This window comes from Grammomys surdaster, unplaced genomic scaffold (assembly GCF_004785775.1).
Source record: "Grammomys surdaster isolate TR1022 unplaced genomic scaffold, NIH_TR_1.0 125630, whole genome shotgun sequence".
NCBI lineage: Eukaryota > Metazoa > Chordata > Mammalia > Rodentia > Muridae > Grammomys > Grammomys surdaster.
The window spans coordinates 127,308-138,243 of record NW_021620469.1 but is presented as its reverse complement, the minus strand read 5'-3'; the positions used below and the strand labels follow the sequence as shown (position 1 = coordinate 138,243).

General features: G+C 43.5%; 1 non-coding gene across 1 annotated transcript; it reads right to left on the bottom strand.

Moving 5' to 3' along the window:
* Nucleotides 1-10,426: 10,426 nt before the first annotated feature.
* On the bottom strand, nucleotides 10,427-10,488 carry LOC114638854. The gene has a single exon (XR_003713926.1). It is a non-coding gene; the product is annotated as a U7 small nuclear RNA (small nuclear RNA).
* Between the last annotated feature and the right edge of the window lie 448 nt (nucleotides 10,489-10,936).

Below are 10,936 nucleotides of genomic sequence, written 5' to 3'. Positions count from 1 at the left end.
GCCTTGCCCTCTTGGACAAGCAGGGGAACACAGCTGAAGGCACTATGTCACATGCCTTGCAACGTGGATGCCACGTTTGCCTTGCAGCTGAGGGCACTAAACAAAACAAGATATGTGAGAAAAACAAGATGTTTATCAGAGTGTGCTCAGCTGTTGTAGGCTGTTGAAAACAAGTCTCTTGTCAGGGTATATGGCTCGAGATGGCTGCAAAGATGATAGCCGCTTTCTGCTTGGCTTGGCTCCCAACAAAAGCTTAATCAACTGTAATGGGAAACTGGAAGATAAGAACATGGATAGAAATACAGACGATGGAGTCCTGGTTTGTGAAATTTCTGAGGGAAGTCTGAAAAGCCAATTTGGGGCGGAACAGGATCTCTCTAATTAGTCCTGGCTGTCCTGGAACTCACTATGTAGACCTGGTCACTATGGAAACCAGGCTGGTTTGACTCAGAGATCCATCTGCCTCTGCCTTCCAGTGCTGGAATTAATCTGTGCACCATTAGGCCCAATTTGAAAGAGAACTTGGGCTTTTAGAGTGTTGAAGATTTTAAAGACAGTGGAATTTTTAAAGCTATACAACATTCTATATTGTGATATTAAGATGAGATCTCGGTGGATAAACAGAAAAAGTAAAGGTTCTCTTTTATAGTGTTATATTTTTGTGTCAAGTTTTAGTATAAACACTAACCATTGTGCTGCTGGTGTTTTGTCATCTTGGTATAAGCTGGGGTCAACCGGGATGAGGGAACCTTAGTTGAGAAAATGACTCCATAAAATTATCATTTTCTTCCTTACTAAGGGCCCAGTCTTGGTTGGTATAAGGAAGCAGATTGAGCTGGGTATGGTTGTTTGTGCCTTGAATTCCAGCACTGGGAGGCAGAGATAGGCCAGGTTTTTTTTTTTGAGTTTGAGATCAGCTTGGTCTACATAATGAGTTCCAGAACAACCAGGGATACATAGAAAGATCCTGTCTCAAACAGACAAACAAACAAAAACATACAAAGATGCTGTAGAGTCAAATCGAGTTTGAGGCCAGCTTGGGCTACATAGTGAACACAAGGCCATCCCTGACTCAAGAGTAAGACCTTATCTCAAAACAAAACAAAACAAAACAAAACAAAACACTAAACCCCAAAAAGAATAATTAATGAATGGTGAACTAGAAACTAACTCCAGGTATTAAGAAGAACAACCAGTAAAATAAAAGAAGATTGGGAGGCAGAGGCAGGCGGATTTCTGAGTTCGAGGCCAGCCTGGTCTACAGAGTGAGTTCCAGGACAGCCAGGGCTATACAGAGAAACTCTGTCTCGAAAAACCAAAAATAAAATAAAATAAAATAAAATAAAATAAAATAAAATAAAATAAAATAAAATAAAATAATAAATAAAAGAAGAGACTCTATTTTAAGCAGAGAAGAGGGAAAAGCTTTGGAAAATCACAGAGGCACCATAAAACTACAAAGTGAGGGAGAAACGAGGCTAGCAAGAGCAAGACACAGAAAGACACAGCTTCAGCCGGAGTGCTTCTCACAGAGGTGAGAGGAGGCAAATGCCTGATCCACAAGGTCTACCAGGGAGCTCTGGTAAAAGATAGTGGCTGTTCCACCATCAGACAAGCAGCACCCCTCAGCAGACTTAAAGACAGCTGAGTTTTGGGAAGACAGTGATCCCTTCGGTGGATAGCAGAAGGGGATATCATGTGTCATCTTGTGAGGGATCTGAATGTCTAAAAATGAGCAGCCCCCAGGACCTGAGAAGAGACAGCAATCACCTGTCAGGGAGCCTGAACTTAACCTAGCACACCCTCAAGCCAGAGACAGCCCTGGAAGAGTAGGAGGGCTAAATGTTGACTAGCCAAAACATGCTGTTCAAGAGATGTAGTGCAGAATAACTCATCCTCATTGGATGAAAATGTACCACAGTTCCGAGCGGTGGTGTCGCACGCCTTTAATCCCAGCACTTGGGAGGCAGAGGCAGGCGGATTTCTGAGTTCGAGGCCAGCCTGGTCTACAGAGTGAGTTCCAGGACAGCCAGGACTACACAGAGAAACCCTGTCTCGAAAAAAACAGAATAATTCCAATTACATCCTTCCTTTCTTCCTTCCTTCCTTCCTTCCTTCCTTCCTTCCTGCCTTCCTCCCTCCCTCCCTCCCTCCCTCCCTCCCTCCCTCCCTCCTTTCCTTCTTTCCTTCCTTCCTCCTTCTCTCTCTCTCCCTCCCCTCCCTTTCTCTTTTTTCTTTCTTTCTCTTTCTCCCCCATCCTCTTTCTCCTCTTCCTCCTCCTCTTTACTTCTTATTGAGACAGGGTTTCTCTGTGTAGCCCTGGCTGTCCTGGAACTCTCTTTGTAGATAAGGCTGGCCTCAAACTCAGAAATCTGCCTGCCTCTACCACTGAAGTGCTGGGATTAGCAGTGGTTGTCAACCTTCCCAATGCTGTGACCCTATAATACCATTCTTTATTTTATGGTTGAATGAACAAAAGAAATAAAAAGGAAAGGAAAGGATGTGATTGCTCCTAGGAGAGTATGGAGGAGGAGAAAGTTTATTATAGATATGTGGGAGAGCATAGCCAGAGGCAGACACAGCTGGGAGAATCCAGGGTGGACATGATCCTGAACCATGTGGGAAGAGAGGGAGGAGAAGGTGTCTATTTAATATATCAAAGTGGACCTAGCCTCCTGGTTCTCCCAGCATCCCTCAGTTCCTACCTGTTACAGAATATGACTGGAAAATCCTACCCTCTACCCTGAACCTTCCAGCCCAGGGACTGGGCTGCTCTTCCTCAAGAGGCTTTTCCCTATAAAATCCAGATACTTTGTTTACCTGATCTCTCCGCCTCTCTGGCTTATCTTATGGCCTTCTGGCTTCTTTCCTTGGCTCAATTGGTGGAGTGTTTTCAGAAATGCATAAAGCTTTAGGTTTGATGCTTAAGACTGCATAAAACAGTAGCTGTAGGGTACTGCTTTTATCCCAGCATTCTGGAGATAAAAGGAGAAAGGTTAGAAGTTCAAGGTCATCCTTGGTTACCTAATTAAAAACTATCTTAGCTAGGGTTTCTGTTGTTGTGACAAAACACCATGACAAAAAGAAAGTTGGAGAAGAAAGGATTTTTTTCATCTTTTTTTGTAAATTTTTTTATTGGATATTTTATTTACAGTTCAGATGTTATCCCCTTACCCCATTTGCCCACCCCCTAAGAATCCCCTATACCATCGCCCTTCCTCCTGCTTCTCTGCCGATGTGCTCCTACCTACCCCCCCACTACCACCTCCCCACCCTCGAATCCCACCCCTACCCCGCCCCGGGTGTCCAGCCTTCATGGGACCAAGGATCTCCTCTCCCACATATGCCATCTTCCCTTACATATGCAGCTGGAGCCATGGATCCCTCCCTAAGTGCTCCCAGGCTGGTGGTTTATACCCTGGGAGCTCTGGTTGGTTGATATTGTTGCTCTCCTCATGGGGCCACAAACCCTTTCAGCTCCTACAGTCTTCACTCTAACTCCACCATTGGGAACCCCATGATCAGTTCAATGGTTAGCTGTGAGCATCTGACTCTGAATATGTCAGACTCTTGCAGACCTCTAAGGAGACAGCTATATCAGGCTCCTGTTAGCATGCACTTCCTGACTTCCACATCAGCATCTACTTTTGGTGACTGCACATGGGATGGATACCCAGGTGGAATGGTCTCCAGACGGACCCTCCTTCAGTTTATGTCCCACACTTTGTCTCCGTACTTGCTCCCTTGAGTATTTTGTTACTCCTTCTAAGAAGGAACAAAGCGCCCCCACTTGGTCTTCCTTCTTCATGAGCTTCATGTGGTCTGTGAGTTGCATCTTGGGTATTTCAAGCTTCTGGGCTAATATCCAATAATCAGTGAGTGAATACCATGTGTGTTCTTTTGTGATTGGGTTACCTCACTCAGGATGATATTTTCTAGTTCCATCCATTTGCCTAAGAATTTCATAAATTCATTGTTTTTAATAATGGAGTAGTACACCACTGTGTAAATATACCACATTTTTTGTATCCATTCCTCTGTTGAAAGACATCTGGGTTCTTTCCAGCTTCTGGCTATTATAAATAAGGCTGCTATGAACATAGTGGAACATATGTACTTATTATATGTTAGAGCATCTTCTGGGTATATGCCCAGGAGTAGTATAGCTGGGTCCTCAGGTAATGCTATGTCCAACTTTCTGAGGAACCGCCACACTGATTTCCAAAGTGGTTGCACCATCTTGCAGTCCCACCAACAATGGAGGAGTGTTCCTCTTTCTCCACACCCTCGCCAGCATCTACTATCACCTGAGTTTTTAATCTTAGCCATTCTGACTGGAGTGAGATGGAATCTCAGGGTTGTTTTGATTTGCATTTCCCTAACGACTAAGGATGCTGAACATTTCTTTAGGTGCTTTTCGGCCATTCAAGTTTCCTCAGTTGAGAATTCTTTGTTAAGCTCTATACCCCATTTTTTAATAGGGTTATTTGGTTGTCTGGAGTCTAATTTCTTGAGTTTTTTTGTATATATTGGATATTAGCCCTCTATCAGATGTGGAATTGGTAAAGATCTTTTCCCAATCTGTTGGTTGCCATTTTGTTCTATTGACAGTGTCCTTTGCCTTACAGAAACTTTGCAATTTTATGAAGTCCCATTTGTCAATTCTTGATCTTAGAGCATAAGCCATTGATGTTCTGTTTAGGAACTTTCCCCCTGTGCCTAGGTATTACAGGGTCTTCTCCACCTTCTCTTCTATTAGTTTCAGTGTATCTGGTTTTATGTGGAGGTCCTTAATCCACTTAGACTTCAACTTTGTACAAGAAGATAAGAATGGATCAATTTGCATTCTCCTACAAGTTGTTCTCCAGTTGAACCAGCACCATTTGTTGAAAATGCCGTCCTTTTTCCACTGGATGGTTTTAGCCCCTTTGTCAATGATCAAGTGACCATAGATGTGTCGGTTCATTTCTGGGTCTTCAATTCTATTCCATTGATCTTCCTGCCTGTCTCTGTACCAATACCATTAAGTTTTTATCACTATTTTTCTGTAGTACAGTTTGAGATCAGGGATGGTGATTCTTCCAGAAGTTCTTTTATTGTTGAGAATAGTTTTCATTATCCTGGGTTTTTTGTTATTCTAAATAAATTTGAGAATTTTTCTTTCTAACTCTATGAAGAATTGGGTTGGGATTTTAATGGGAATTGCATTGAATCTGTATATTGCTTTTGGCAAGGTGGCCATTTTTACTATATTTTTACTATATTAATCCTGCCAATGGGAGATCTTTCCATCTTCTGAGATCTTCGATTTTTTTCTTCAGAGACTTCAGAGACTTTAGAAACTTCAAGTTCTTATCATACAGATATTTCACTTGCTTGGTTAGATTCACACCAAGGTATTTTATATTATTTGTGACTATAGTGAAGGGTGTCATTTCCCTAATTTCTTTTTCAGCCTGTTCATCTTTCACATAGAGGAAAGCTACTGATTTGTTTGAGTTGATTTTATAACCAACCACTTCGCTGAAGTTGTTTATCAGGTTTAGGAGTTCTTTGGTGTGGGAATTCGTAAAGGTGTTCTGGTTCATGGTGGGCGTGGGCCTAGAAACCGGAGACTCTGTGTGAGAACTGGCAGGAGTTTGGCCACGCCCCCAGAACCCAGAGTCCTGACACACAGTCTCGTCTCCATAAACATACATTGTTCAGTCACGTAGGCCATTACAGCCCCTCCCAAAGTGCACAGGTAGAGGGTGTGACTAGAGGCCTCAGGCCCTAGGGATTTACATACTAATGAAGGCCAGAGGGAGGAGCAAATTAAGCATTCCTCCCCAGATCCTCCCCCTTTCTCCCTTCCTATTTAACTCGGGACTGCCCTGAGTTTTTTTTGGGGGGGGGGAGTGCCCAGATCCATCCACCATCCGCCATGACAATAAACCCTTTTGGAACCAAGGACTTCCTTGTATCATTGGTGCCTGCCGTCACCAAAGCCCCCAGCTGGTGGAACCCTAGACCTCCTCGTGCGTGTGAGACCCGCCAGCTTGGAAACCCACTGGGACTCTTCCACCACCGCTGTGGTTTATTTTTCCCCACACTCTGGTAGAAGTTTTGGGGTCACTTAGGTATACTATCATATCATGTGCAAATAGTGATGTTTTGACTTCTTCCTTTCCTATTTCTATCCCTTTGACTTCTTTTTGTTGTCTAATTGCTCTGGCTAGGACTTCCAGTACTATACTGAATAGGTAGGGAGAGAGTGGGCAGCCTTGGCTAGTCCTCCCATACACATACACTCCTCTGTTGTGGAATCCTGTCCTCCAGACATGATATGGTCATTGTCCTTTTGAACTCTCAGCAGCTGTGATTTCTTGTATAAATCCTATACAAGACTGGTCCCGAGGCTGGAGAGATGGCTCAGTGGTTAAGAACATTGACTGTTCTTCCAGAAGTCCTGAGTTAAATTCCCAGCAACCACATGGTGGCTCACAAGCATCTTTAATGAGATCTCATGCCCTCTTCTGGAGTGTCTGAAGAGAGTGACACTGTATTCACATACATAAAATAAATAAATAAACATTAAAAAAATGACGAGGTAAGAGATTTCCTTAGTTGTTGATGTAACATTTTTGGCTGGCATAAGTGTATGTAATGTATGTAGGTGTTTCTTCATGAATGCCATGGTGGACATGCTGAGGTCAGAGGACCACTGGCTCTTAGAATCTTTTTGCCTCTTCCACAAAGTTCCCTGAGCCCTGACGGAGGGTGCTGGCCTGTTTACTAGACACTATCTGCAGAGATGTGTGGGACTCTGGCCCAGAAAGAGAAGGGAGTCGGATCAAGGCGAACTGCCAGGCCTCTTCCTCAGTCGCAGCTGCTCTGGAGTCGGTGTGGTGTGGTGTGGTATGGTGTGGTGTGGTGTGGTGTGGCAGCGGGCTGGTGGAGCTCAGCGAGCAGCTGGGAGACAAGGTCAGAGCCATGGAGCAGGAAGAGACTGTGGTGGTTTGGAGCAGTTTTCAGTGATGAAAGCTTCAGGAGAGAATTCTCCTCCCCAAAGTGTTACAGCTCTATAAGACAGAGGCTCTCAGACATCCTTGATGAAATAATTCGTGTGTGTTTTATTCCTTGTGGACAGGGTCTTATATACATTTTGGGGTGAGTTGGGGTCTATGAGCAGATGCCTTCTATTGACTTGGTCTGAGGCAACAGGAATGCCTCATCTGCATGTGGAGGGGCTTCAGGCACTGCCCCTATGTAAAACTGTCCTCTCCATGGGGTGTTGGGATCATGTGTTCCAGGACAGGAACCTGGTAGATGAAACTCCTAGCAGCCTCAGGTTTCTGAATCCACTAGACCTTACCAAGTTTTTGTCTGGTGACACGGTTCCACTTGCCGCATAGGAGGAGTTTGATGAAGATATTCCATTTAAGATTGAGTGTTCCAAGCCGGGCAGTGGTGACACACACCTTTAATCATGTCACTCAGGAGGCAGAGGTAGGAAGACCTCAGAGTTCAAGGCCAGCCTGATCTACAAAGGAAGTTTCAGGAAAGCCAGGGCTACACAGAGAAACTTTTTCTCAAAAAAAATCAAACCAAACCAAAACTAAAACCAAAAACAGAAAACCAAACAAAAAAGAAAAAAAAAAACAAAAAACAAAAAAGCCAACTAAAAAGACAAAAAACAAAACAAAACAAAACAAAACAAAACAAAAATGCCAAAAGAACAACAAAAACAAACCAATACCTCCACCACCAAAAACCTGAGTGTTCCAAGGCCTCTCACTCCCTGCACATTATCTGATTGTGGGACTCTGTATTTGTTTTCATCTACTGTAGGTCGAAGCCCCTCTGGTGATGGATGGGACCTGACATATGGGTACAGCAGAATGTGATTTGGAGTCACTACATTGCTATGCCCTTTTAGCAGTTCAGTAGTTTTTAGTTTCTCCCTAGGTCATGGCCTACCTAGTCTCAGATTCTTGGGAACCCAAGCAGTGCCAGGCATGGGTTCCATCTAATGGAATGGGCTTTAAATCCAGTCAGATAGTGGTTTGTCACTTCCACAATGTTTGTGACACTATTACAACAGGTTTATCATTCAGTCAGGTCACTATTGTAGATCAAAGGGTTTGTAGCTGGGTTGGTGTTTACCATTCTCCTCTGTAGTGGTGTAAGGTACCTTCCAGTACCATGAACTCTAGTTATTTTGAGTAAAGGATCTAGTTAGACACCAGCTCAACTTCTCCGTGTTCAATGAGATATGAAGGTGTTGTCTTTAGTAGTAGGATTTTACCATTAGTTTGTGGAGAGCAAGCAGTAGTCTTTGAAAGAGCCTGAGTTGTTTGGGGGTTTCTATGGGGCTCTTTTGGCCAACAACTCAATTAGATGTAACCCATTGTTGGCATTAGAGGGCTCATTTGGTGGCAAGAGAAGTCTAGTTGTAGCTTTGTCTCCCTTGTTGTTTGGTGACTACATTTATGTTTCCTTCATATATGTATATATTTTAGGAAAAATCTACTCTAGTAGGTTTCCATATGACTCTTCAAATGCTCTTAGTTTTAGATGTCCCTCCTGTTTTTCTTTCCTTATCCCCTCTTTCCTCCTCCTTTCCATTTAACCTTCTAATTATGGTCCCCTTCATTTTTCATAACTAAATATCTTATTTTCCCTTCCTTGAGAGATCCTTCCATCTTACCATAGGCTCTGTCTTAGTCAGGGTTTATAATCTTGCACAAAACATCATGACCAAGAAGCAAGTTGGGGAGGAAAGGGTTTATTCAACTTACACTTCCCCATTGCTGTTCATCACCAAAGGAAGTCAGGACAAGAACTCACACAGGGCAAGCAAGAACCTGGAGGCAAGAACTGATGCAGAGGCCATGGAGGGATGTTACTTACTGGCTTGCTTCCTCTGCCTTGCTCAGCTTGCTTTCTTATAGAACCCAGGACTACCATCCCAGGGATGTCACCACCGACAATGAGCTGGGGGCCTCCCCCCTTGATCACTAATTGAGAAAATGCCTTACAACTGGATCTCATGAAGGGAAGGCATTTTCTCAACTGAAGATCCTTTCTCTGTGATAACTCTCGCTTGTGTTAAGATGACACACAAAACCAGCCAGTACAGTCCCTTACTCTATGTACTTAACTTCTGTGATTATGGATTCTTTTTTTTCTTTTTTTCTCTTCCCCTTCTCTTCTCCCTTTTGTTCCTGCCCTGCTTGCTCCAGCCCACTCAATCTGGCCCAAAGTACACTGTAGCTGTCTTCAGACACCCATATGAGGGCATCAGATTTCATTACAGATAGTTGTGAGCCACCATGTGGTTGCTGGGATTTGAACTCATGACCTCTGGAAGAGCAGTCAGTGCTCTTAACTGCTGAGCCATCTCACCAACCTGGTTATATGGATTATAGCATACCTACAGAAGACTTAACAGCTAACATTCACATATAAAGAATACATATGGGGCTATATTTTTATTATCCATTCCTTAGTTGATGAGCATCTAGGTTCTTTCCAATTTCTGGCTACTGAGAATAGAGCAGCAATGAAAACAGATCAGGAAGTGTCTCTATAGTAGGATGTAGAGTCCTTTGAGTATATGCCCAAGAATGGTCTAGCTGGATTTTGAGGTAGATTCATAAGACATCGGCATCCAACACGCCATGTTCCCGACTAGGCAAGGTCTGAGGCCACGAGCAGCATGTTCTTGATGCTGCTGAGGCTCAGGCTGGCCAGAAGCACCAGCCCTGGTACCCATGAGATGCCAGTGTGGGGGATGGCTCTGCTAATCTTCCATGATGTCTTCACAATGATTGACTGAGCCCAGACCATCCTGCCATCAATGTGGTACCCAGTAGAAATGAGACTCTAAAGATTAATTATTATCCGAAGGCTTTGTATATTTAGAAATGCTCAATTAACAATTTGCCCACACAATTAGAGTTGTTTCCCAATATATAACCTTAAGATATAAATCGTTACCCTGGACCGCTCTGGACCCATGGTTCTTCATGGCTCCTACATCTCTCCCTCCTCCTCTTCCTAGTTCCTCATCTTCCTTTCCTTACTCCTTCCACATTAGCTCCTCCCAAATTACTGAGTTTATTGTAAAATGTAGTGGGGGGGGGAGCAGAAATATACTGCTACAGATTCATTCCCAGCTTCCTAAGGAACTGCCATACTGACTTCCACAGTGGCTGTATAAATGCTAAGGATCAATCTTGGCTTGGTTGTGGGTCCTGAGGAAGGGGTGTTGGGAGTGGCAGAAGAAATGATTCGAAGCCAGTGATGGGGTGCAAGCTGACAGCTCTGTAGTCTACTCAAGATAGCTGTCTAGATAGCTCTCTGGGTAGCTCATGGTTTTTTGACCAAAGTCAGAAAACCTTGAAAAAATCCAAAGGAGCTGTAATAGCTCTCTGCATAGCTTCTGGGTTTTCTGACCAAAGTCAGAAAACCTGGTAGAAAAATTCTAAAAGAGCTACATTATCTCTCTAGATAGCTCAGCTCTTGCATACCCAAGCCTAGTCTTTTATTTGCATATTAATTCAGTCATTTATCCCAGGTTCCCCTTTGATTATCCCACGAATCATCATTTCATGACCTTGGTCCCTTGATTCTTAGAAAAAGACAGCAAGTACAATTTTTAACATAGCAAGTCCTATTCGGTTCACTGGGCAGAGCATTTGTGTTTGCCAAATCTACACAGAGAGACTATTTTTATGTGAGAAAGTTAGCTTTCTGTTTTCTAACTCTATAGCTTCTTATATTGTAATGCTAATTGGTTCCCCCAAGTCAGTTTGCAGGAAAGGGTCTACAGATAGCTTCTGGGAACCTGCCCCTAGTTATTTCTGATTAGTAAATAAAGATGCCAGTAGCCAATAGCTGGGGAGGAGAGAGAGAGAGAGAGAGAGAGAGAGAGAGAGAGAGAGAGAGAGAG